Source organism: Pelodiscus sinensis, chromosome 1 (assembly GCF_049634645.1).
Source record: "Pelodiscus sinensis isolate JC-2024 chromosome 1, ASM4963464v1, whole genome shotgun sequence".
NCBI classification, from domain to species: domain Eukaryota; kingdom Metazoa; phylum Chordata; order Testudines; family Trionychidae; genus Pelodiscus; species Pelodiscus sinensis.
Genome location: NC_134711.1, coordinates 25634445 through 25660237, shown reverse-complemented (window position 1 = coordinate 25660237; position 25793 = coordinate 25634445). Strand labels below are relative to the sequence as shown.

The window sequence follows — 25793 nt, the reverse complement described above, 5'->3', positions numbered from 1 at the left end:
CAGAATAATGGATAATCTTCCTTAGACATGCCAAAATAACCGGCCATAATATAGCTATGGTACAGAAGTGCTTTGGCAACCTTTATTTTTTCATTCTGTCTCTCAACTTTCATTTCTTTAAAATGAAGCCAATTCTGGATGGGGACGCCGATAGCGGGATGAAAGTTTTGCTCTTCTTTCCTTTCAGAAATCTTTGAATCAATATTCTTAAGTCAGATTGTGATCTAAATGTTGAAAGTAGCTATCTAGAAAGTTGGTCATTCTTTTAAATTTACTGCATCGTGTTTACTATGTGACGGTTTTAATTGTGAAAGACCATTGCCTTATTTTCATTATCAGCATTTATGGTACAAGATATCGGGTGATTGATGTTATATTACTTATGTTTGTAATTGATACACTTAAAAATAATATTATCACAGATCAAAGGACTAGTTTCAGTTATGCTAAATTGGAAAGATCATTTTTGGTCTTGCAAGTACATGCTATAGGATGTGGATTTTTATTTTATCATGGGTATCTTGCTGTCTGATCCACTGTAAGAGAGTAACTTACATTGTATTATCATTACCTTCTTGTTGAACTTTTCCATTTGTGACTGGGTCAGATCAGAAGGTTATAAAACAGTAGAGGAGGGGAGATATTAAGCCTCAGACTGAGAAGATCCCTGCTCCCAGAGTAACAGGGAGGGGCTGGTTTAGAGCCAACAGACGCAATCAGGGACAGTTGAACACCTGGGGATATTTGACCAAGCCTGCAGAGTCAGGCCAGTCTGAGCTGATTAGGACACCTGGTGTTAATTAAGGAAAACCAGTTGAGACTGGCTATAAAAGGAGCTTGCCTACAGTTGGTGTATGTACACTGAGAGGACGTAGGAAAGCGCTGCTGGGAGTCCAGAGGAAAAAAGACAACAATTGGACACTAGGAGCAGGAAGTAGAGAGAAGAAAGGTGCTGGGGAAGTAGCCCGAGCTGTCTTATAGCAGGTGTTGGGGACTTTCATAGGCAGCTGCTATTACAGGGCCATGGGCTGGAATCAAGAGTAGAAGGTGGGTCTGGGTTCCCCCAACATGCATTTCCACTCGGGGAAAAGACTGTGGAGACTGTTCTCCCATTATATCACACTCTGGCCAATGATGAAAAGAGCTCAGTAAACAGCAAACTTAACGCCCTAAGTGCAGTGCTAAAAGTGGAGGCTTCTGTAAGCCTCTGAAGCAAGCAAATCCACCAGGAAGTGCAGGACGCATGGAGTTTAAGTAGGAGTTTTGTCACACATTGTATATTCATCACACTGCAGTCATGAGATTATAAAATAGATAAGTAAATCTATTTCCAACAAAAAGCTTTCATTAGCTTTAAGACGACATCGTCACCCATCTAGCGCTGAAAAAGAACAGCAGGTACTGCTCCCAGCCGGACTTCCAGCCCAAGATCATCAGGTGCATCTCACTCTGCTTTGTTGTGTATGTACCTTCGCTATATTTGACACCCATTTAATTAATTTAAAAAGTAATGCATATATTTGAGGTATACATTAGCAAACCTAGAAACCTAGACTGTGCTGTGTGTGGCAGAGCTATTTCTGTGGAAACTATACCTTTTCCAATCTTTGCCTAGTGCATTACAAATTAATGTATAATTCATGTGAATTCTTTCCATTAAATTTCCTTTTAAAAATGTTTCAGGATCTCTTCTAGTCCTATGAAAGGAGATTGTTGAGTTTCTTTAGCATTAAAAAAATCTGTTGCTTCAATATCACAGAAAAAACCTCTACCCTTCATCAGTTTAGAATCTATAATCCTGGAAGCACTTCGGCAATACCGTTAAACTCAATGATACTTCTTGTATGCCTCAGTGTTTGCAGAATTGGCACTCTCATTTGTAAGCTATTCAGAACAGTGATAGGTTTTTTTCATAGGTGTTTGTATAGTGTCTGGTGCAGTGGGGTCCTGATCTGGAATGGTGCGAGTCTGGGAAGAAAATTTGAACAGCCTCCTAACATCCAAACTTATTAAAGTGCAAATAACGTTAAAACATGTTTATAGTAAGAAAACTTTATGCTCAGTTTAATCTTACCTTTCTAAAAACTTTTATTTTGTAAAATGTTTAGGAGAGTTTCTCTTGTTAACAGCAAGGATTTATCTGCCTAAAGGAGCACTGAAGGACCCTGTCAAGGAGTAGAGCCTCACTGTGTTAGATACCTGTATAAAAGCATATTAAAAAGAGAGATCTTCCTCCAGACTAAAGTTGGAGAAAACTTAGACTACAGTTTGTCATCTTTTGTACTTTCTAGGTATCTGAAGGTATTAAAAAATCAAGTGGATGTGAACATCTAGGTTGACATCAAAGCAGATACAGTGTCATTTGTCAAATGTCATAAACCTCTTCTGAGGCTCAGATTGAGGTTACTCCAGTATCTACTGATTCTCAAGCAGAGCCTCACTACTTGTTATCTCTGCAGCCTTTAGTCAGAGGCTAATATACTCCAGTTTTAAAAATTGTCCATATCTATGATAAGGCATCAAGGGTCTAGATATGGGCATCAGTACTTTGTTTCTGACATCAAGTATATTCGAGTATCTCAGGACCTGGAGTCAGAAGAGAATACCACCTGAAAACGTATACAGACAGGTTGCTGAGTGGGACTTTACTTTGGAAGGGGAAAACTATATAGGGATCTGGCCAGATATCAGAATCATAAAGACAGAGCTCCCTGTGTCCCAAAGAGAAAGAGGCCACTGGACGAACAGTCGCTAGTAGTTATGTCTACACTGGAATAAAAGACCAGTGGCTGGTCCAAGACAGCTCACTCCGGCACTCAACATTTGGGCTAAAAGTCTGTAACATTGCTGTGTAGATGTTTGGAGGCAGGAAGCCTCTCACGAAGCCCCACAAGACCACATCAGCTGCAGGTGCTTAATTGGTTCAAAGACATACCTTTTTGGTAGTTCTGCGCTGTAACATAAGTCAAGTCACCTGATTCTGGGTTACACAACCCAGGGCTTGAACATTTACACTGATTTTTAAGCATATACTAAGAATGATCTAACCTAGGCTCAAACCTAGGATGCTGGTTTCCGCAAAGTAGAATGTAGATTCATGTCAAACCGACTATAGCCAAGACGCTTTTGCATCCTCCTGAATCATGGCCGCTCTAGCCCTTTGATCATGTTTCACTCTGAGAAAACTTGACTGTCCAAATGCACTTTACAGGAAGTTTGAACAGCCTGCCAACACATTCCAGCAAGCAGTCATTTTGGTCTGTGAGCTCCCATCTATCACAGCTTGCTTGTGATTTCACTCCTGTGTCAGGAAACAGGCAGAGCTTTTATGAGATGCTGGTGGACATTTTGGTGGTGTTTCCTGACCCACCAAGGGCACCTGACAGTTTTTAATGGAGAAGGAGGAGGACACAGACATGCAGACTTAAAAGTGGCTGCTAAAGGTGCACTGCCAATCACTTTTGTGTTGGAAAATCAATGGTAGGCAAAGTGGTGATGGAAATCTCCGAGAGACTCAGCTGTGTGGTTTACCCCAAAGTGGAAGGCATCAAAGATACTCCTAAAGTAACTGTGGGCTTTGAGAAAATAGGGTTTCCGAACTGCAGGGCCGTGTCCAGACTCAGGGGTTCTTTCGAAAAAAGTAGCCTTTTTTCAAAAGAACTTCCCCTGCGTCCAGACTCAAGCCGCGTTCTTTCGAAATTATTTCGAAAGAACGCGGCTTTTCTTTCGATGGCGGTAAACCTCGTTTCACGAGGAAGAACGCCTTCTTTCGAAAGTTCCTCTTTCGAAAGAAGGCGTTCTTCAATGTAAAGAGACCGTCTTCGAAAGAGAGCATCCAGACTCGCTGGGTGCTCTCTTTCGAAAAAGCGGATTTCTCTTTCGAAAGATCCTCCTGCAGTCTAGACGCGATCTTTCGAAAGAGGCTCTTTCGAAAGAAGCCTGCAGTCTAGACATAGCCCAGGTGGGCTGACTTGTGTGCCCGTAGTTTGTGCCCTGAAGGGACACTGGAATACATGAACCACAAAGAGTACTGCACCATTGTTCTGCAGGCCTTTGTGGATCCCAGAGGTAAATTTGTGTGTCAGCATAGCTGTACTTGGAAAGTTCATGATACCAGAGTTTTTCCACTGTTAAAGAATTCTGTATCCGGGCTGGGTCGCTATTCCCTCCAAATGACATTGTCATAAAAGGAGTTACTTTCCTCCCCATTATTTTGGATGATCCTGCGTGTACCCCCTTTTGCCTTGGTTTATGAAACTGTATTCTGATTTCAAAGAACCTGGCAAAAGATGTTTAAATTGCACTTTGAGCATATGTATAATGGTGGTTGAACGTGCTTTATTTAGGCGGATTGAAATCCCATTGGAGATGTCTGCAGACCCATTTGCATGCCAAGGTCATCAGTGCTGTCTGCCTTATTGTTGTTTGCTGTGTTTTTCATGATCTTTGTGAAGCCATTTCCTTCTTAATGGACCTATGAGAGCCAGGGTCCATTGAACTAGTACACTCAGACAGAAAGTGCACCTGTCACAGCTAGAGCATAATGCACCCAGATTACAGAAATCAAGGATGCTTTCCATGGCCCAATGGAAGAAGGAGAATTGTACCTTTATGAATGTGCTGGAAGTGGGAAATGGACTTCGTTGATTGTGTGTGGTGGAGGGGGTGAGTTTCAGTGCTCGGGAGCAAATGGGGCTTGATTGCCATTTGGTGTATTTACGAATGCCATGACCACATATCAAAGTCAGTGGGGACTGATTCACAGTATTGATGTAAGGAGGTGATTGAAGTATGGGTTGATAATAGACAACTGTAGTGATGAACAGTGTTTACGTACCTACCTATTTGTCCCATCTCATGTATTTACCTTTATTATTACAAATAGACATTGTATGATGTGACTCAGGGATAGCAATCAACTTTCCTGACAAAATAGAAATTGTTATTTATAAATTGGATTAGAGAAGTACATTAACCCTTTCTCAGGCAGGCCAGCTACCATTGCCACACCAAAACATCAGTAACAACAGAACCTTAAAAACAAAACCAGAAAGTATAAGCAAGTGCAGTGAAACCCTGTATGAGACAGAAGCCCCTACCATTGCATGTTTCCTGGCCCTCCCATTCTTCTTTCTATGTTTACTGCTCATTTGGTGCTGGGGTGAGGGATGGAGGCAATCATAGGACAAGAGATCAATATCGAGGGCTACGTGGAGCAAAGCTATCCTGCCCAGCCACTCGTGGGGGCCTGATTGCATGGAGTTTTCCAAGGTGTTCCTGAGTACCACAGTGCCACACAAGGAACTCAGGCCATGGCATGGGTGATGCAGCAGGAGCCTCTTTTCTTGTGGCCGTTGTTGATATCAGCCATGCAGGCAGTTCTCTCTGCTGAGCTGTTTCTTCCTCCTTTAGCTGCCTTTCCTGTTCCAGAAACTGCGAAGCAAGTGCCTGCTGCTATGTTGAAACCCTCTCCTGAAGCTATTCAGCCAGACTGAGCCTTCTTGCTGGCCTCTTGCCCTGCCTTTCTTCTAGCCGTAAGTCCCTCTGTTTTTGGTGCTGGGCCTGCTTGTTTGCTCTGGTCAGAACTTCAGCCATAAATTCATCACAGAAACACTTGCTTTTGGAGTGATCCATGAAGATGCAGTGACTCAGGCTTCTGCTGCAGTGTGGGTGAGCTGTGAACTTATAGCAGTAGAGTTCAAGGGTTCTGTAATAAAACAAGAAATGGAGGGCTACTGTCTCAATAGCTCAATGCAGGAGTGCAGTAAAAATCCTTGTGGAATTTCAAGGACATAAATTGTTACTCTTCCAAATGGCACCTCCATATGTTATGATTACAGATGCTCCCTAGACATCCTTGGGTTAATCGTAGCAAAAGAACTCCAGAAAGCATGTTAAGTTAAAAATGTTAAGCTGCTTTGTGTTTCCTAGAAATTGTAGAAGTACTTGGGTTGAGGAGGGAGATACTGTTAGTGGCCGTGCTACAAAAGCTTTTTCTGTCATTTCAGCACTTCTACATTTTGGAGGACATAAAAGTTGTTGTCGTGCTCAGCTGGCAAAGGGAGATGTTATTCAAGCTGCTGGTGGGAAGCTTGCAGTATACGCAACCCAAGTATGTATAGTGACTGAACAGCACATCTGTGTGTTGTGGGCTGGTCAGCTACCATCCCTGGAAATGTGACTTCCTAACTGGACTTCCTGTTTCAGGAATGGTTTGCAGCTATGAGCACCCAAGATTGGGTTAGAATTCACAAGGGAATCAACAGAATGACTTGTTAGCTTTTGAGTGGCCTAATCTATTATGGCTGCATGCAAACACAACTCTACAGCGATCATCTTCTTCCACTACATTTGTGGGAGGAAAAATTTTAACCTCTGTCAAATTTGACACAAACGATTTTGTCACTTATGAACTGCATTGACTACTTGTAACTGAAATGAACTAGATTTGTAAATGGGAAGCATTTTCACCTTCTTTCTCCCTTTCCATCCCGTTTTCTCTTTCTGGGCAGCTTGTTACACCATGGAGTAGTTACAGAGCTGCATATTTTCAGGTATAGCAATGTAAGGTTATTGTTTTTAATAAACAGAATGCCCTAGCAAAAATCGGTGATTTCTCAAGTAAAGATTCACTTTCAAGGCATTTTTATGGCTTGTGGTTCCGGGTAACCATTTTAAACTATATGTGGTGGGGGGTGCTAAGCCATGCGTACCACACAATACTCCATTAGCAAATACATGCTGCTAGCTAGGGCTTCCAATAATGTTTGCATTGGTTTATAAAACAGAAATCCCTCCCATTATTATATTAATACACTTTAAAATGGAGGCAGAAACTTACCGGGCTCAGGGCTAGCTTCTGTCCTTTTCATGTGTACTATCTGTGGCAGGCTGTTTCTTGGGGAAGGGCATCAAACAGCTCCTTCAAGTATTGCCCAAGATGTGCTACTCCTGCTTCAAAGCTCCTGTGGGACCAGTTTCATCAACAGAGTCACTTAAGTGTCCTCGTTCATCTCCTACTGATTGCTTCCCATCAGTGCCCATGTGGGATCCGGGGACCAGCAGGTCACCATCTCAGCTGATCTGCTCATCATGCACCTCTGTTGGCTCTGTGGTTGCTGCAATGCTTAGAACCCAGTCAAACCCATCATCAAATGGTCACGATGTCAGTGAGTTGCACAAGGTGCAGTTCTGGTAGCTTAATCCACTCCCTGCAGTGGCCAGTAAATTTGCAGCACTGCCAGTTTCTAAGCTGTTTGCAGTTATACATGGTTGTTTCTGGTGTTTTTACCAGAGTCCAGTGTGTTTTCTGGCCTTGCATCAGTAGTTTACCAGAATCTGGATGTGCTCCAATCACTATGAAACAGTACACTTTGCAAAAGGCTTCTTCTGTTCAGTCTCCATTGCAAACACAGAAGATTCTCTGATGGTATGTTTGCTGCTTGGTGTTTAGAAGATAATGGAAGGGTTAAAAACCGATTACAAGCTCCTGCATTGCACCAAGTTTTGCTTTAATTTCCTAGGATTTGACTGGAGGTTATTGGAATAGATTGGACAAAGGAAGTTAACTCGTGGGTTTATGGGATCCTTTAGGTGAATCTCAGATCGAGGGGTTTCATCTATACTGTAAAGGAATCGGATTTGAATCCTAGGTCCTAGCTTCACTCAGACTTGAAACCTTCAACTCTCCAGGATCCTGTGTTGGAGCCAAAACTGAGATATTTGTGTGTGGACAGAAGGCGGGTAAGTTGTGTTTAGCCTGCAGTTCAGACCTACTCTTTTATTATCAAGGAGAACTTTCATCATCTCCATTTCTGCCAGAAGATTATTTCAAAGTAAAACAAGACCCTGGATCATTAACAAATTCCTTTTTTCATACTGAAATAGGGAATTAGTCTCTGATTCTATAAGTTTGGTAGATCTGTGTTCTGATCAGTTGAGACACATCCAAGATGATGTTTTATGCCTAAGTAGGTCAGAAATCAGGTCAGTACACCTCTGGTGTTTGCAGTTCTATTGAGCTCTTTTGGAGCTCCTTCTCCAAGCCATAAATGATTTGTAGCTGATTAACAGATCTGGAACTTGCATATTCCATAATCGGTATCTAATAAGTTTTGAATTTACCTGCTCAAATATGTTTCATTGGATGAAAAATATCTGTTTTGCAATGCTTCCTTCTGCTGCTAGTCATAGAATCATAGAACTGGAAGGGACCTTGAAAGGTCATCAATTCCAGTCTCCTGCACTCACAGCAGGACCAAGCACCATCTAGAATCACCCCAATAGATGTTTATCTAACCTGCTCTTAAATATCTCCAGTGATAGAGATTCCACAGTGCCCCTGGGCAATTTAATCCAATGTTTAACCAGCCTGACAGGAAATTTTTCTTAATGTCCAACCTAAACCTCCCTTGCTGCAATTTAAGCCTCTTTTTTATTGTTCTGTCATCAAAGGTTAAGGAGAATATCCCCCCTCCCCACGTTGTCACGGCATTTTAGGTACTTGAAAGCTGATGATATATCACCTCTCAGTCTTCTCTTTTCCAAACTAAACACACTCATTCTTTCAGTCCTCTCTCATAAGTCGTGTTCTAGATTTCTAATAGTTTTTGTTGCTCTTCTCTGGACTTTATCCAATTTGTCCACATTTTTCTTGAAATGTGATGTCCAGAACTAACCACAATACTCCAGTTGAAGCCTAATCAGCTCAGTGTAGAGCAGATGACTGACTTCTTGAGTCTTTCTTACAACACTCCTGTTTATGCATCCCAGCATATTTGCCTTTTTTTTTTGGCAACAATATCATTGTGTTTGCTCATATTTAGCTTGTGGTCCACTATGACTCTCTAAATTCCTTTCTGAAGTACTCCTTCCTAGACAGTCATTTCCCATTTTTATGTATGAAACTGATTGTTCCTCTCTAAGTGGAGTACTTTGCATTTGTCCTTACTGAACTTCATCCTATTGACTGACCTTAGATCATTTCTCCAGGATGTCCAGATCATTTTGAATTATAAACCTGTCCTCCAAAGCACTTTCAGATCCTCCCAGCTTGGTATCATCTGCAAACTTTATAAGCATACTCTCTATGCCAATATCTAAATTGTTGATGAAGATATTGAACAGATCCAGTCCCAAAACTGGTCCGGTGGAACCCCACTGGTTATGCCCTTCCAGCATGACTATGAACCATTGATAACTACTCTCTGAGAACAGTTATCCAACCAATTATGTACCCACTTTGTAGAAGTCCCATCTACGTTGAATTTCCATAATTTATTGATAAGAAGGTCATGCATGACTGTATCAAATGCTTTACTAAAGTCTAGGTATACCATATCTACTGCTTGCCCCCTATCCACAGGGCTTGTTATCCTCTCAAAGAAAGCTATTTAGGTTGGTTTGACAAGATTTGTTCTTTACAAATCCTTGCTGACTGTTAGTTATCACTTTATCTTCCAGATGCTTGCAGATGGATTACTTAGTTATTTGCTCCATTATCTTCCCTGGTACAGAAGTTAAACTGACTGGTCTGTGGTTTCCTGGGTTCCTTCTTTCCCTCTTTATAGACAAGAACTATATTTTCCCTTTTCCAGTCTTCTGGAATTACTCCTTTCTTCCATGGCTTTTCCAAGATGATAGCTAATGGCTTTGATGCCTCTTGAATCAGCTCCTTCAATGTTCTAGGATGCCTTTCATCAGGTCCTGGTGACTTGAAGACATCTAGCTTTTTCAAGACATTTTTAATTTGTTCTTTTCCTATTTTACTTTCTGAACCTTACTTTCTTTTCTTCAGCATTTATTATTGTAAGCATCCAATCCCCACCAACCTTCTTGATGAAAACCGAAACAAATAAGTCATTAAGCACCTCTTTGCAGTCTACAAATGTGTTCCAGTATTGGGACCTGGCCACTGCTACTTCCCCACAAAAAATTGTATTGCAGCAGGGTCTGACTGACCTCTTTTATTTTTTAGCAGTATAGTAACTGAACACTTATGAGGCGGAAAAAAATCCACAAACTAATGTAATAACAGAACAGCATTGGCCTATGTCATTTGTAGAACACCTGAGATAATGGGGCCTTGATCCTGTCTGGGATTTCTGATATCATTGTAGAATACAAAAATAAAGTCCCCAGAATGTAATGTTTGAGCCACCAGACATGACTTGCACTACTCCAGGAATTTTGCCAAATGTAACAATTGATATTTTATAGAGGCATAGAAACTCTCCACATAAGCATCTTTGAAATTGCCCAAATATATGGTTAAAATTTTCTGTTTGCTTTGGGGAAAATGCCAAAGTGCTTGCTCAGTTCTCTGTTCTGATGCAGCGAACATCCATTGAAGGCATTGTGAGCTTGCCTTAATAATACTAGAGTGAAAACATAGCAAGGACCTAAGGATTAAGACCCTTCTATATTACTTGATGAGGAAATGCATATCCTATATCAGCTCTCTTGTTTACTACTTTGTACCCAACACTATCAGAATACAGTAGTTCAGGATATGGTATTTGAGGTTGATTGTTTACATAGCTCCAGTAGGGGGAGTTCACGGCACTGTTTTGTCTGCTTTAAAATGCCTCTTTCATAAGTAATTGAGCTAGATTTTTAAAAAATCTAGACTCTGAAGGGTATTTTGCAGTAGTTAGGAAGCACATGCTCTCCTCTATTTTGGGCACATAATCTTCATTTTCATGAATGGGAGAACCTGCCTACAAATGAATGGAGACTGTCATGGATTCAGATTTGGACCTAAATTGTTCGGGTGTCTCTCCTGTTTGCCCTCCACTGACTTGAAAGAGTGGCATTAGAATGAAGAGGTCTGGAATGTTTCAGTTGTGTACATATGCTTCAATCCTGTCAGCTTTGGTTCTGATCAGTGTAACAGTTAAAACAACTTCTTGCTGAATGGGGAAAGATGCCAGTATGTATCTACAAGTATAAAGACAAAGATCTCCAGCGCTACAGAAGTCTGCAGAGTTTAAGTAGAATGCCTGCAGAAAGGCTGCAATCCTTGAGAACAGAAAAACTATCTTTTCAGTAAGGAGTCATACAAATGCCATACCTGATGCCATGAAATTCATTGGGAAAAATGCCTGAAAAAGAATCGGTACTATAATAGCAAGACCTCTTGAGGAAATATCTAAGATTAGGTCTTCATCCCCTGCTCTGGCTTCTTTATGCCAGGTAGCTGATCTCTCTAAGCCATTGATATAATCATGGAGAATTCCCAAAGAAAAAAACTGAGGAAGAGAGTTGCAGGCTGTTTTTTTAAGAACTCCCTCTCAAGTTCTGGTGTAGGGGCCATGTAAGATCACAGATCATCGCATCTTGGAGAGTCTGAACAATGCTGCCGCTCAAGAGAGATTTCTGTAACTCAGACCGGTGATTCTCAACCTGTGCCCTGAGGGCTGCTTGTAGTCCAGTCAGCACACAGCTGTGGCCCATGTGACATCCCCAGGACAATACAGGTAGGACATATAGGTGGATACACCCACATAAAACAAAAGTTTCATGGGGTAGCTGAGTTAGTCTGTACCGGATAAACTTAAAAAACAACAAATAGTCTGGTAGCACTTTAAAGACTAACAAAACATGTAGATGAGCTTTTGTGGGCATCATGAGCTGTGCCCACATGTTGCACAGGGAACACTGCAATGATTAATTTGATCTAATTGAGATGACCTAGGCTCACTGACTATCTAGTTATTATATCGTCCCTGTTTCAGAAGCGAGATATGCCCAAGAAATCCGTATCTAATCACCAGTGGAGTTTTGAAAGAATAGACAGATTCTCAATTTGGGTCCAAACTGTATATTGTAACAATTTAGATAGCATACACAGAAAGTGACAGGTAACTGGTGAACCACCCTAACCCCGAAAAGAAAGGAGATAGAAAAGTCCCTTAAACAATAGGAATATACTTTATAATCAGTCAGTTGATAATGTAGCCATTGCTCACGACCTCTACACTTTGGCTAATGGAAAGCCGCAATGGAGGAACAGTGAGGAGATCCCTCGAGCTCAGTCACCAGGCCTTAGGACACCGGTCCATCTTAGGATCCTCGGCTCTTCAGGTGGCAGTCACACACAGGAGTCACGGGAAGCGACTATTCAGCACACTCACGTAATCCCAAAAGCGATAGCGAGGATGGTCTAGCCATCGCTATTCCTAGCTTAATTACCTCAACATGGGAATACACCATGCGCAGGTGGCCCACAGAAATATCCAGCTAACTAACACTTACTGCCATAATCCCGATGGTGATACAAATTAATCAACCTCACACACACTCATATCAGACAAAACAGACTTGGGTAAACAGACAAGACAACAAGCCAACTCCACATGATCCAGTAAGTACATCCACAAGGGAAGAACCAACCCGAACCTCTCAGAACCAAGGGGTTTTATTGCCTCTAAGGCAGGAAAACCTGAGGAGGGCTGAGTGCACTTCTTTGGTGACGTGTGCACATTGGTTACCTAGGTGGTGTGCAGATCTTAGGTGCCAAGTGCATAACAGGTGGTGTGCATAGCCTTAGAGTGTCATGTGCACACTGTTAGGATGGGGTGCAGATACTAGTGACGAGTGCAAGGCGTAGATTAGGCAGGAATCCCTAACCTTTGTCTCTCACCTAAAATGGAACCCATTTGTGACTTCGTTTTGTATTTACCACCACATCACCATACATATTCAAAACCCATGGTAACACACCAAAACTCATGATACCATCTATGTGTTCTGTTAGTCTATAAAGTGCTACCAGACTATTTGTTGTTTTTTAAGTTTACCACATAAAACAGAGAGAGCTGTATGTGCAGCTCCACAATAGTAGATGGGTTAAGAAACTCAGACTTCCCAGGGCTGTGTAAGGTGTATTGGAAAACTTAAAAAAAAAATGAAAGGACCTGAAGCACCTTAGAGACTAACCAAAAAATATAGATAGTATCATGAGCTTTTGTGAGCACAACCCAGCTCTTCAGATAAAAGAAGTGGGTTGTGCCCACAAAAGCTAATGATATTATCTATATTTTTAGTTAGTCTCTAAGATGCTACAGGACCATTTGTTAAGTTGTTTTTTTTAGTTATCGACTAGCATAGCTACCCCTCTGAGACTTTTAAGGTGGACTGGGTACTGGTTCAGTTGCCAGAACTGCCTACAATTAGAAGGGTGCAAGGGTGGCTTACAGCTACATATTTCCTTTTTCCCTCTAGTTGTGAGTTTGTGCTGTGCCTCTCAGGGTATGTCTACACTACAGAGGTTTTTTTTCAGAAAAATAGCCGTTTTTCTGAAAAAACTTCAATTACGTCCACACTGCAATCGCGTTCTTTAGAAAGAAAATCGAAAGAACCGAGTTTTTTTGGCATTGGTAATCCTCTTTCTACGAGGAAGAAGCCTTTTTCCGAAAGAGCTCTTTTGGGAAAAGACATGTGTGGACGTGGAAGAAAGAGTTCTTTTGGTAGATGAGGAAAGAGGAAAAAGCACAGGTGCCCTACTGGCCACTCCGTCCATAGTAATCACAGTTTAATTGCAAGATAGCATCCATTCAGTGTGGATGCTGTCTTTCAAAAAAGCAGATTGTTTTTTCGATGCACTTTGGCAGTGCAGATGTTCTCTTGCTGAACAAGTTTTTCGGAAGATCTCTTCCAGAAAAGCTTCTTCCGAAAGAAGCCTGCAATCTAGACATATCCTCAGAGTACGTCTTCACAGTAAGTGAAGGTATGTGTGTGTAGCATGAAAAGACATGTCCATGTTAACTTTAGTTTAGCTAGCACAGGTAATAGTAGTGTAGACATAGAATCATAGGACTGGAAGGGACCTCAAGAGGTCATCGAGTCCAGCCCCCCGTCCTCAAGGCAGGACCAAGCTCTGTCTACACCATCCCTGACAGATGTCTATCTAACCTGTTCTTAAATATCTCCAGAGAGGGAGATTCTACCACCTCCCTGGGCAATTTATTCCAATATTTGACCACCCTGACAGCTAGGAATTTTTTCCTAATGTCCAATCTAAACCTCCCTTGCTGCACTTTAAGCCCATTACTTCTTGTCCTGTCCTCAGAAACCAAGAGGAACAAATTTTCTCCTTCCTCCTTGTGACACCCTTTTAGATATTTGAAAACCGCTATCATGTCCCCCCTTAATCTTCTTTTTTCCAAACTAAACAAGCCCAGTTCATGAAGCCTGGCTTCATAGGTCATGTTCTCTAGACCTTTAATCATTCTTGTCGCTCTTCTCTGTACCCTTTCCAATTTCTCCACATCTTTCTTGAAATGTGGCGCCCAGAACTGGACACAGTACTCCAGCTGAGGCCTAACTAGTGCAGAGTAGAGCGGCAGAATGACTTCACGAGTTTTGCTTACAACACACCTGTTGATACAACCTAGAATCATATTTGCTTTTTTTGCAGCAGCATCACACTGTTGACTCATATTCAACTTGTGGTCCACTATGACCCCTAGATCCCTTTCCGCCATGCTCCTTCCTAGACAGTCGCTTCCCATCTTGTATGTGTGGAACTGATTGTTCCTTCCTAAGTGGAGCACTTTGCATTTCTCTTTATTAAACTTCATCCTGTTTACCTCTGACCATTTCTCTAACTTGCTAAGGTCATTTTGAATTATGTCCCTATCCTCCAAAGAAGTTGCAACCCCACCCAGTTTGGTATCATCTGTAAACTTAATAAGCGTACTCTCTATCCCAATATCTACATCATTGATGAAGATATTGAACAGTACGGGTTCCAAAACAGACCCTTGCGGAACTCCACTTGTTATCCCTTTCCAGCAGGATTTAGCACCATTAACAACAACTCTCTGACTACGGTTATCCAGCCAATTATGCACCCACCTTTTCGTGGCCCTATCTAAGTTATATTTGCCTAGTTTATCAATAAGAATATCATGCGAGACCATATCAAATGCCTTACTAAAATCTAGGTATATGACATCCACCGCTTCTCCCTTATCCACAAGGCTCGTTATCCTATCAAAGAAAGCTATCAGATTAGTTTGGCATGACTTGTTCTTCACAAACCCATGCTGGCTATTCCCTATCACTTTATTACCATCCAAGTGTTTGATTTCCTTAATTACCTGCTCCATTATCTTCCCTGGGACAGACGTTAAACTGACCAGTCTGTAGTTTCCTGGGTTGTTCTTATTCCCCTTTTTATAGATGGGCACAATATTTGCCCTTTTCCAGTCTTCTGGAATCTCCCCTGTCTTCCATGATTTTTCAGAGATCATAGCTAAAGGCTCAGATACCTCCTCTATCAGCTCCTTGAGTATCCTGGGATGCATTTCATCAGGACCTGGTGACTTGCTGATATCTAACTTTCCTAAGTGATTTTTAACTTGTTCTTTGTGTATCCTATCTTCTAAACTTACCCTCTCTCTGCTTGTATTCACTATGTTAGGCACACCTCCAGACTTCTCGGTGAAGACCGAAACAAAGAAGTCATTGAGCATCTCCGCAATTTCCAAGTTTCATGTTACTGCTTCTCCTTCCTCACTGAGCAGTGGGCCTACCCTGTCCTTGGTCTTCCTTTTGCTTCTAATGTATTTATAAAAGGTCTTCTTGTTTCCCTTTATGCCTGTAGCTAGTTTGATCTCATTTTGTGCCTTTGCCTTTCTAATCTTGCCCCTGCATTCCTGTGTTGCTTGCCTATATTCATCTTTTGTTATTTGTCCTAGTTTCCATTTTTTATAGGACTCCTTTTTTATTTTGAGATCATGCAAGATCTCCTTGTTAAGCCAAGCTGGTCTTTTGCCGTATTTTCTATCTTTCCTACACAGCGGAATTGTTTGCTTTTGGGCCCTTAACAACGTCCCTTTGAAATACTTCCAACTCTCCTCAGTTGTTTTTCCCTTCAGTCTTGCTTCCCATGGGGCCTTACCTACAAGTTCTCTGAGCTTATCAAAATCTGCCTTCCTGAAATCCATTACCTCAATTGTGCTGGTCTCCCTTCTACCTTTCCTTAAGATAATGAACTCTATTATTTCATGATCACTGTCCCCCATACTGTCCTCCACTTTCAAGTTCTCAACTAGTTCCTCCCTATTTGTTAAAATCAAATCCAGAACAGCTTCTCCTCTGGTAGCTTTTTCAACCTTCTGAAACAGAAAGTTGTCTCCAATGCAGTCCAGAAACTTATTGGATAGCCTGTGCCCCGCTGTGTTAGTTTCCCAACATATGTCTGGATAGTTGAAGTCCCCCATCACCACCAAATCTTGGGCTTTGGATAGTATTGTTAGTTGTTTAAAAAAGGCCTCATCCACCTCTTCCACCTGGCGAGGTGGCCTGTAGTAGACTCCTAGCATGACATCACCCTCATTTTTTACCCCTTTTAGCTTAACCCAGAGACGCTCTACACAGCTATCTCCTACGTTCATCTCCACTTCAGTCCAAGTGTGTACATTTTTAATATACAAGGCAATCCCTCCTCCCTTTTTTCCCTGTCTGTCCTTCCTGAGCAAGCCGTACCCTTCCATACCAACATTCCAATCATGCGTCCCATCCCACCAGGTTTCTGTAATACCAATGATGTCATAGTTGTATTTATTTGTTAGGAATTCCAGTTCTTCCTGCTTATTACCCATACTTCTCACATTTGTATATAGGCATCTAAGATACTGATTTGATACTGTTGTGCCCTGACTCCTTTCTCCTTGCCATTATAGTCCGTAGTTCCCCCCATTTCCAACCCATCTCCCAGTCCCGCACATTCAGCACTTACCTGTGGGCTTTGCTCACCTGTCCCCGTCGAACCTAGTTTAAAGCCCTCCTCACAAGGTTAGCCGGTCTGTGTCCAAACAAGGCCTTCCCACTCCTGGAAAGGTGAACTCCATCTCTGCCAAGCAGTCCTTCCTGGAAGCACACCCTGTGGTCAAGGAAGCCGAAGCCCTCCTGGCTACACCATCCTCGCAGCCAGGCATTCACCTCCAGGATGCACCTCTCTCTGCCCATGATAGTCTTGGCTAGCAACCTGAGTGGACACCTAAAGTCTCCAGAGGCTTGTATTCCGGCTGTTACCCCAAGAAGATGCCTATTCATTATTATTGTTACCTGCATAAGATAGATTGAAGCTAGCACAGATATGTAGAAATATACAGATTTTCATTTTTCAAAGAAGGCATATTCTTAAAGGCACTAACACAGAATCTCATTGTCATCATTTTCCTTAGATAACAGTTTTCATGAAGGTTGCAATCCTCTCTTAAAACTAGTCTCAATAACTCAATATTTTATAATGTAAGTGAAGTAACTCAAAACAGATTACTTTGTATGTGACACAGAATTTCCGAGAAGACAGCGGCTTAGTGGTCCTTTGCTTTATATTATGCTAGAAGACTTACCTGGTGTTGCTCAGGGCAGGGGTGGGACCATGCTGCCCACCTACTGGCTTCTCCCTGGGGCTGGCCTGGGGTGGGAGTGGTCATGAAGGCCACTTTGTGGCTTCTCTGCGGGGCTAGCCTAGAGCAATGGGGGCCATGCAGCGCCCCTCTCCTCTCTTCTCCCCCCCCCCCACCAGCTGCTCCCTGTGGCTGGCCCAGAGCAGTGGGTGGCTGCTCCCCAGGCTGATGAAAGGTCATGCTGCTGGCCAGCTGCTGCTCCCATGTGGACATTTGTGAGTATAACTCTCTCCGCTATCACACCTCTCCCTTAGATGCAAAACAATCATATTCCATGCACAGCCCATTGTCCTGCCATAACCAAACCCTGGCCTTGCTTTAAGTTATGATAAGAGGAAGCTGCATACCAAATTTGGTGGTCCTAGGTCTTATTGTTTAGGAGGAGTTCTTGAACAAATGGACTCACAGATGGGTCGACACACACAGACAGACAAACTCTCTAAAATATATTGTCGACTAGGGATGTAAAACCCTGCAGGTGGGGGGCTGCTTTGACCAGGTCAGGCCAGGCCAGGTCAGACTGGTCCAAGTCCACCACGCTATGAATGGGTGGCTTCTCTGGCTCCACCGGTTAAAGCATACCAATAAGGCACATGCTCACTGGGTAACCAATTAACCTTTTACATCCCTATAGTAGATTAGAAGATTCACCTGGTGTTGCTCGATCCTTAATTTAATTAATTTTTGTTTTTCTTCATTTAAATCATTGCTCTGGAATGGGGTTGGGGACGAGGGGTTCAGTATGCAGGTTGTCCCTGTGAGAGAGAACTGTCCCAGTCCTCTTTACTGCAGCAATTTGGGGCCAGATCAGAAGCACCTCTCCATGGTCACCATAGTTCCAGCGGGCACAGCTGGGGGCGGGGCTGCATGTCTCACAGTTGGGGCAGGTGCAAGTTGGTTTTCTGCCTGCAGCTCCCCAGCCAGATAGAAGAATGGCACAAACTGTGCACTTTCTCCTCACACTGACAAAGGGGAACAGCCAGCAATGTTCCCTTATGAATGGGAGTGGGAGCTGCAGCCCTTCCTCCTCCCTAAAAGGTACATAGGAGGTAGGAGGCTTGGGCTGGGGCAGTCTCAGATGGGAGGGGCGCGTCCCCAGCCAGCCTCTTCAACCTGCCTGGTGATTCAGTCTTTCTGTCTTGGTTTGTATGGTTTTATTCCCCAGCACAATCAAACCCTTACCTCACTTGAAGTTATGATCAGAGGAAGCTGAATACCAAATTTGGGGTCCTAGTTCTTATGCTTTTGGAGGAGTTCTTGAACAACCAGACAGACAAACAGACTTGCTCACTCATGGACAAACTCTCTCAAATATGTACTAGATTGTAAAAATAACATATTCAATATAGGGATGTAATAGTGTAGTCAGTTAACCGATTAACCGATAAGCAAATGCTTATCAATTAAAGGTACTGGCTACACGCAGCCCTCCTCGCCCCCATCTCCTCCTCCCGGCGAGCAAATTTTTTAGTGGGCGGGCTGGAAGCCTGGCACCTGGTCCTGGAAACTACCCCTGCTGCAGCTCTGCAGGAAAAGTATTTTAGGAGACAGCAAGCAGGTAGCCTGGTTCAGTCCTGGCTCGCACTGGGTCCTGCAATATACCACTGTTGCTACTGTGCAATAACTCAAGTTGGGACTGAGTGCTTGCAGTGCCAGTCCTTATTGATTAATCGTGTAGGCGACAAAATTTTTGTTGACTGCAAGTAACAAATTATATGCTTTTTAACATCCCTAATTTAATACCTTTAAAATGAGATTAATTGCAATCTCAAATCAGAAAAAGGCCCAGTTGATATTCCATATTTAAATTCAACTTTTACCTAAATTTTTCAGCAGGTGTTAGAATCAAGCAGATGTTAAAATTAAAAAATTTCCCTTTTCTATTCTCAAATTTCACTTTTTAGTATTTGAAATATCATAATCCTGTTAGTTCTCCAGTCATCCAGTGTTATAAGAAAAACAAACAGAAGAAACCATTTGGTTCCTTTTTATATTTTATTATTCTTTTTGTAGAAGCATGTAGAATATTCTAGGTTCTAAATACAAAAGAGAAATAGTTCCTGCCCCAAAAAACATGGGAAAAAGTCAATAATCCTCCCTTCTGCCTTCCATAAATTCCTGTGAAAGACAATAAGGTCATTGTGGAGAAACTAAATAAATTCTTTGCTTCAGTCTTCATGGCCGAGGATGTTAGGGAGATTCCCAAACCTGAGCCATTCTTTTTAGGTGACCAATATGAGGAATTGTCCCAGATTGAGGCATTGTTAGAGGAGGTTTTGGAACAAATTGATAAACTTCAACAGTAACAAATCACTGGGACCAGATAACATTCACCCAAGAGTTCTGAAAGAACTCAAGTGTGAAATTAACTATTAACTGTGGTTTGTAACCTATCTTTTAAATCAGCTTCTGTACATAATGACTGGAGTATAGCTAATGGGATGCCAGTATTTAAAAAGGGCTCTAAAGGTGATCCTGGCAGTTACAGACTGGCATCAGTACCCGGCAAATTAGTTGAAACTATAATAAAGAATAAAAATGTCAGATATATAGATGAATATAATTTGATGGGTAAAAATCAACATGGTTTCTGTAAAGGGAAATCATGCCTTACTAAGCTAGTAGAGTTCTTTTAGGGGGTCAACAAACATGTGGACAAGGGGGATCCAGTGGATATAGTGTATTTAAATTTCCACAAAGCCTTTGACAAGGTCTGTCACCAAGGCTCTTTAGTAAAGTAAATTGTCATGGGATAAGAGGGAAGGTCCTCTCATGGATTGATAACTGGTTAAGACAGGAAACAAAAGGTAGGAATAAATGGCAAGTTTTCTGAATGGAGAGAGGTAACTAGTGGTGTCCTCTAAGGGATCAGTCCTTTTCAACCTATTTTTAAATGATCTGGAGAAAGGGGTTAACAGTGAAGTGGCATAATTTACAGATGATACTAAACTGCTCAAGATAGTTAAGACCAAAGCAGATTGTGAAGAGATTCAAAAAGATCTCACCGAACTAAGTGATTGGGCAACAAAATGGCAAATGAAATTTAATGTTGATAAATGTAAAATAAGGCACATTAGAAAAAAAATAAATCCAAATATACATACAATTTACTACTACTTTAGCTATAACTACTCAAGAGAGATCTTGGAGTCATTGTGGATAGTTCTCTGAAAATGTGCAGCGGAAGTCAAAAAAGCAAATAGAATGTTAGGAATCATTAAAAAGGCGATAGAGAATGAGATGGCGAATATCTTATTTCCTCTATATAAAACCACAGTACGCCCACATCTTGAATACTGTGAACAGATGTGGTTGCCTCATTTAAAAAAAGATATATTGGCTTGGAAAAGGGTCAGAAAAGAGCAACAAAAATTATTAAGGGTTTGGAATGGTCCTATATAAAGAGAGATTAAAAAGACTGGAACTTTTCAGCTTAGAAAAGAGGAGACGAAGGGGTTATATGATAGAGGTCTATAAAATCAGGACTGGTCTAGAAAAAGTGAATAAGGAAAAGTTGTTTACTTGTTTCCATAACGTAAGAACTAGGGGTCATCAATGAAATTAATAGGTAGCAGGTTTAAAACAAACAAAAGGAAGTTTTCCTTCACACAGCGCACGGTCAGCCTGTGGAACTCCTTACCAGTGGAGGTTGTGAAGAACAGGACTTTAACAGGGTTCAAGGAAGAACTAGATAAATTCATGGAGGTTAGGTCCATCAATGGCTATTAGCCAGGATGGGTAGGAATGGTATCCTTAGCCTCTGTCAAAGGCTGGGAATGGGTGACAGGAGAGGTGTTGCTTGATTATTCCCTGTTCTGTTCACTCCCTTTAAGGCATCTGGCATTGGCCACTGTTGGAAGACAAGATACTAGGCTAGATGGACCTTTAGCCTGACCCATTATGGCCGTTCTTATGTTCATCAGATGTGTGATTTCAAGCACAAAGGTTGATATAGCTGTGCTAGCTTTCATTTAGCTAGCACAGTAAAAAATACTAGAGAAGACCTGATGGCATGGCCATCAGTAGAGGCTAGCAATGCAAGTATGTAGCCACAGTCCTCAGAGTATTTGTAAAGCCCATGCTGAAGCCCATGATAAGGCATCTTCACCAAATTTAGCAGTATTAGCTAATGTTAAGTAGTGTGGGTACACCAACCCATGTTGTCCTCGCACCTTTGATTGTATTGTAGGCATACCTTATGAGAGAAAAGTCCCATAATCCCCTGTGACCTGAACAGGGATGTATTTAGATGAACCTGAAGTTACAGGTAAGTAACCTCTTCCTAATTAAACTTCACATTCCCTTTTCTGCGGAAGTAAATAAGTATTAGCTTCATATCAAAGATGAGAAAACAAAAGCTAAGTGACTGCTACACCATCATATGGCAAATACCCTTCATAACAAAGCTAAGCCTACATCCACACTGCCCAGTCTTGCGCAAGAACATATGCAAATGAGGTGCGGCAATGAATATTGCCATGCCTCATTTGCATACTTAATGAGTCACTATTTTGCACAAGGGGCTTTTGCGCAAGAAGGAGTCTACACTGCTCCTTCTTGTGCAAAAATCCCCTCTTGCGCAAAAGCTGTTCTGCCACTTATTTTCAGGCAGAACGGCTCTTGCGCAAGACGCATTTTTTTGCACAAAAATGGTGTCTCATTAAGTATGCAAATGAGGCATGGTGATATTCATCACTGTGCCTCATTTGCATATGTCCTTGTACAAGACTCGGCAGTGTAGACATAGCCTAAGTCTTCTGGCTCACTAGCTGAGTGTCTTACATTGCCACCCATGAAAATCATTCACCCTTTTTCTGTGTGTTTGCTTGTTTTTCAAATGGTCTTGTTAACAATGCTTTGCACTTTCATCTTGAGAGATCAAACCACTTGCCAAAAGTAGTAAACAAGCACAAGCAGTCCCATTTTACAGACAGCATAATTAAGCACATTGATTTGAAGCAATATTTCTGTCATTACATGAGTTGCCCTTGTCTTTGTTTTTTTCATTTTGTTTTTGACACATTTGTTGGTTATTTTTAGTGTTGTACTTTCATCATCTCTGGTCTTTTTAGTTTGACTAAATAACAATAATAAAATTCCTTATATGAATAGTAAAAGGTTGACCCAACAACAAAAGATTTGGTATTTCATGTTATTAAAAACTACTCTTCCCTTATACCTAGACCTACATCACTAATGTTATTGCTGCTCAACGAACAATAGTTTGTCAATAAAAATACCTCCCAGAATTCCAAGAGGAAAAAGTATGCAATTTCCCTGATTCCTGCCAAAAAAGCCCTGCAAGAAAAACTTGTAATTAAATTTGACCTTGTGTAAGAGTAAGGTTTGATGAGTCATGGTGTTTTACTATTAACATAATAAAATAGGAGGAAAAAGGGACTAGGTAGTCCACAATCTTCAGACAAATCTTTTGTTAATTTACTTCTTTTTTAATTAATAGAACCTTTAGTGAATGTCTGCAATAGTTCTGTGTAATCTTCATGGTAATAAATATGCCCATAGTTTTTGCATTCACTGTTTAAGAATCATCTCACCTACCACTGAAATGAATCCAACTCTGGGATGAAACATAACTGTTTATAACAGGTGCATCATGACAGTTGGCCTGTAATTGAATACCACCTTATCCAATTGAGACTACAGGAACTGTCACTTGGCCAGAACATCTCTATTCTTGCAGTAAATGCTGCAGGATTTTTAACTGATCCCTGCTTGGTACAGCTTCATTTTTATATTTAATAAAAAGCTAGTAAGAAGTGCAGTGCCTCCTAGCACAATGCTGAGGTGTACTTTATTTCTTTCCATTAGCGACCTTGATGTGCTACCTGCTTTCCAATCAGAGAAGGCACTGTCCCTGACTGATATCTTGGGATGCATGCCCTATTACTTTAGTCACCTGAGTTTTTCTTTACAGATACTTCCACACCAGGCAATCCTGGAAAATATATACTGAGCTCAAGTTTTCCTTATCATTTTATTTTAAAAAGGATTTTGATTCTTTACAGTAATTTTGTGGCAATTTTCCAGACATGTTATCTACTGTCTGCTATGCAGTTATCTTGGCAAAACATCTATATCGTTCCATAAATAAAAGATGTTCCAAGGGAGCTCCAGTTTCTCCTGTTAATTACTAAGAAACATCTCACACAGTCCCGTCTCCAGAAAGAATGAATAAATAAATACAAAAAAAATCTTTGTTTACAAATGTATATACACTATTTGTTACTTCTGCTGCTTTTATTTTTGTACTTTCTTTCAGTATTACTTACTTATTTGACTTTGTATAAACAGTTTTTTAAAAAGCAGCACTTTTCAAAGTTGTTGTTCTTGGCACAAGATCAGTTCTGGTGTTCAGATCGTAGGACCTGAAACTTGTTGTTTAATAAGTGCTTGTCGTCAAAACAGTTGGTGTAGGCAAGTACTGATCTGGTATTTGTTGCAGCAGGTCATCTGTCTGATTTTTAACACATGCAGAATACCTAATCACGTTGCTGTATTTCTCTGACGGTGTCCGTGGTAATGTGAATCATTTCACGTTCCAAAAGTACAACATGTTTACAGTCGTCGTAGAATCAGATTACGTTGGCAGCCTGTTCCTTTCTGTAAGTGGTTTCAGTTTACATTTCATCTCCTAGAAGGGAATTTTGCATAATTTTGCTGATCTTATTTTATTTCAAGACATGTTTGGAAACGGGGAGTTTTAGCTGTTTAATTTTAGGAAGTGGGACTTGTATCTGTTGCACATAAAGAAATGCACAGCATAGAGGTTTTTAGCACTTGTTAATTAATTTCCAAATGATGTCATTTGATCTAGTCTGGAGTGTATATTTTGTGCACTGCTTTTTATCAGAAGCAACAGTATTTTTCTTTGAATTGGCAGATTATTTCCTTTGTCAGTTTACAAGAAGGATCAAAATGAAACTGACTATGCCATTTCCTTTACAGCGCACAGTGTAAGGGTGGATACAGTTTGCGGATATTGTTTCCAACCTTTCAACTGGACTTGGAACAGTAATTTTGTCAAACTCTCACTAGTAAAGTTATCCTTGGATCTTGCAGCACTCTGCTGTGGTTTGTTGGCATCAGATCTGAGTTTATTTTTAACTGGCCTCATATATTTGCTTTTTGTAGAGGGTATTTTTTTTAAGATTGTTGCTACAAAATGAAAGTGCTTACAAGGTAATTGTGAGCTCCAGTTATGAAGCAACTGCCAGTTATTGCAAGATAACACTCTCTGCCAATATTTCAGTTGATCAGTTTTCTGGCTCCTAACTAAAATTGTTTGGGGGGTAAGGGCCTGTTGTTTTTAATTAGAACTAATGCAAAGCATGTTTTCAAACTTTGACCTGAAATTATTGCACTTTAGAAGGTTTCATATAATATTTACTGAAAGAGTAGGCAATAAATTACTCAACTATGCAGAGTGATAGCTGTGTAATTAAAATTCAGAGTATGGTACTCCAAGAAACAATATTTTGTGTAGGGAATTATCATGAGTAAGCAGCACATTCGTCTGTATAATGATTGTGGCATAACAGTTTAACAGACCAGAATCACATTGTAAATGAGATACCGCACCTCATTGAACCACTGGTTACATATTTTAAACGGAGATAATAGTTTTTGTACTGTGCTGAAGGTCATCTGATTGTTCAGTCTCATCTGTTATAAATAATTTGGCCACAAATCTTCTACAGCTCAAGAAAGGCATCTGAAAAAAAGACATTTCTATAGTGATAAATGTGAACATTAAGATGAGCCTTACGGTATCATAACTGTTTACTGCCAATGTAATATTTTAATGCATTTTTTCAGAAATTCAGTTCTGCTCATTCTAATGTAATGAACCAAAGTTTTGAGTTTTCTGAATTATTCATGAATTAAATATAGACTGAATATATCATTTTCACCCTCTTTGGTAGATTGTCTTTTTATTTTACTTTTTGAGGATTAAAATCTTGAGAGTAGTAAATTTAAAAAAACACGAAGTTTTTGTTTTAGACTCTGTCTACACAGGAAGTCAAATCATGGTAAATTACAAATGTGTTTAAACATGACTATTGCTGGCAGGGTTCTAACATGTCTTCTTTGACTTTGTGCACAGGGTAGGTTGGTTGGTTTGGTTTGTCCAGAGAACAACTCACATGCAATACCAAGAGAGATTGAGGTTTTTCATTTGATAATGGTGTTTGCTCCATACTCCCATCCTGGCCAGTACTGTTCCTTTCAGAGCCTTCCCCTTTTGACAGTCCACAACACGTTTGTGATCTTGTATCTCCCATTGATGTACAACTTAGAGACTGTTCAGAGAACTGAATCTTTTGTCTTTTTCCTTGAATTGTTTGCATT

General features: G+C 40.9%; 1 protein-coding gene across 8 annotated transcripts in view; it reads left to right on the top strand.

Annotated features, from left to right (window-relative positions):
• Window positions 1–25793, top strand: part of ATXN7L1 (ataxin 7 like 1) — a 203564-nt gene that overhangs the window by 87372 nt on the left and 90399 nt on the right. Inside the window, exon 1 of one of the 8 annotated variants that reach the window (XM_075910168.1) lies at window positions 6009–6112. The exons of 6 other annotated variants lie outside the window; for them this stretch is intronic. The gene's annotated coding sequence lies outside the window, so the exon portion shown is untranslated. Of the gene's footprint in view, window positions 1–6008; window positions 6113–23764; window positions 24047–25793 lie in introns of those variants that run through there. One more of the 8 variants, XM_075910090.1, reaches the window with a different exon arrangement.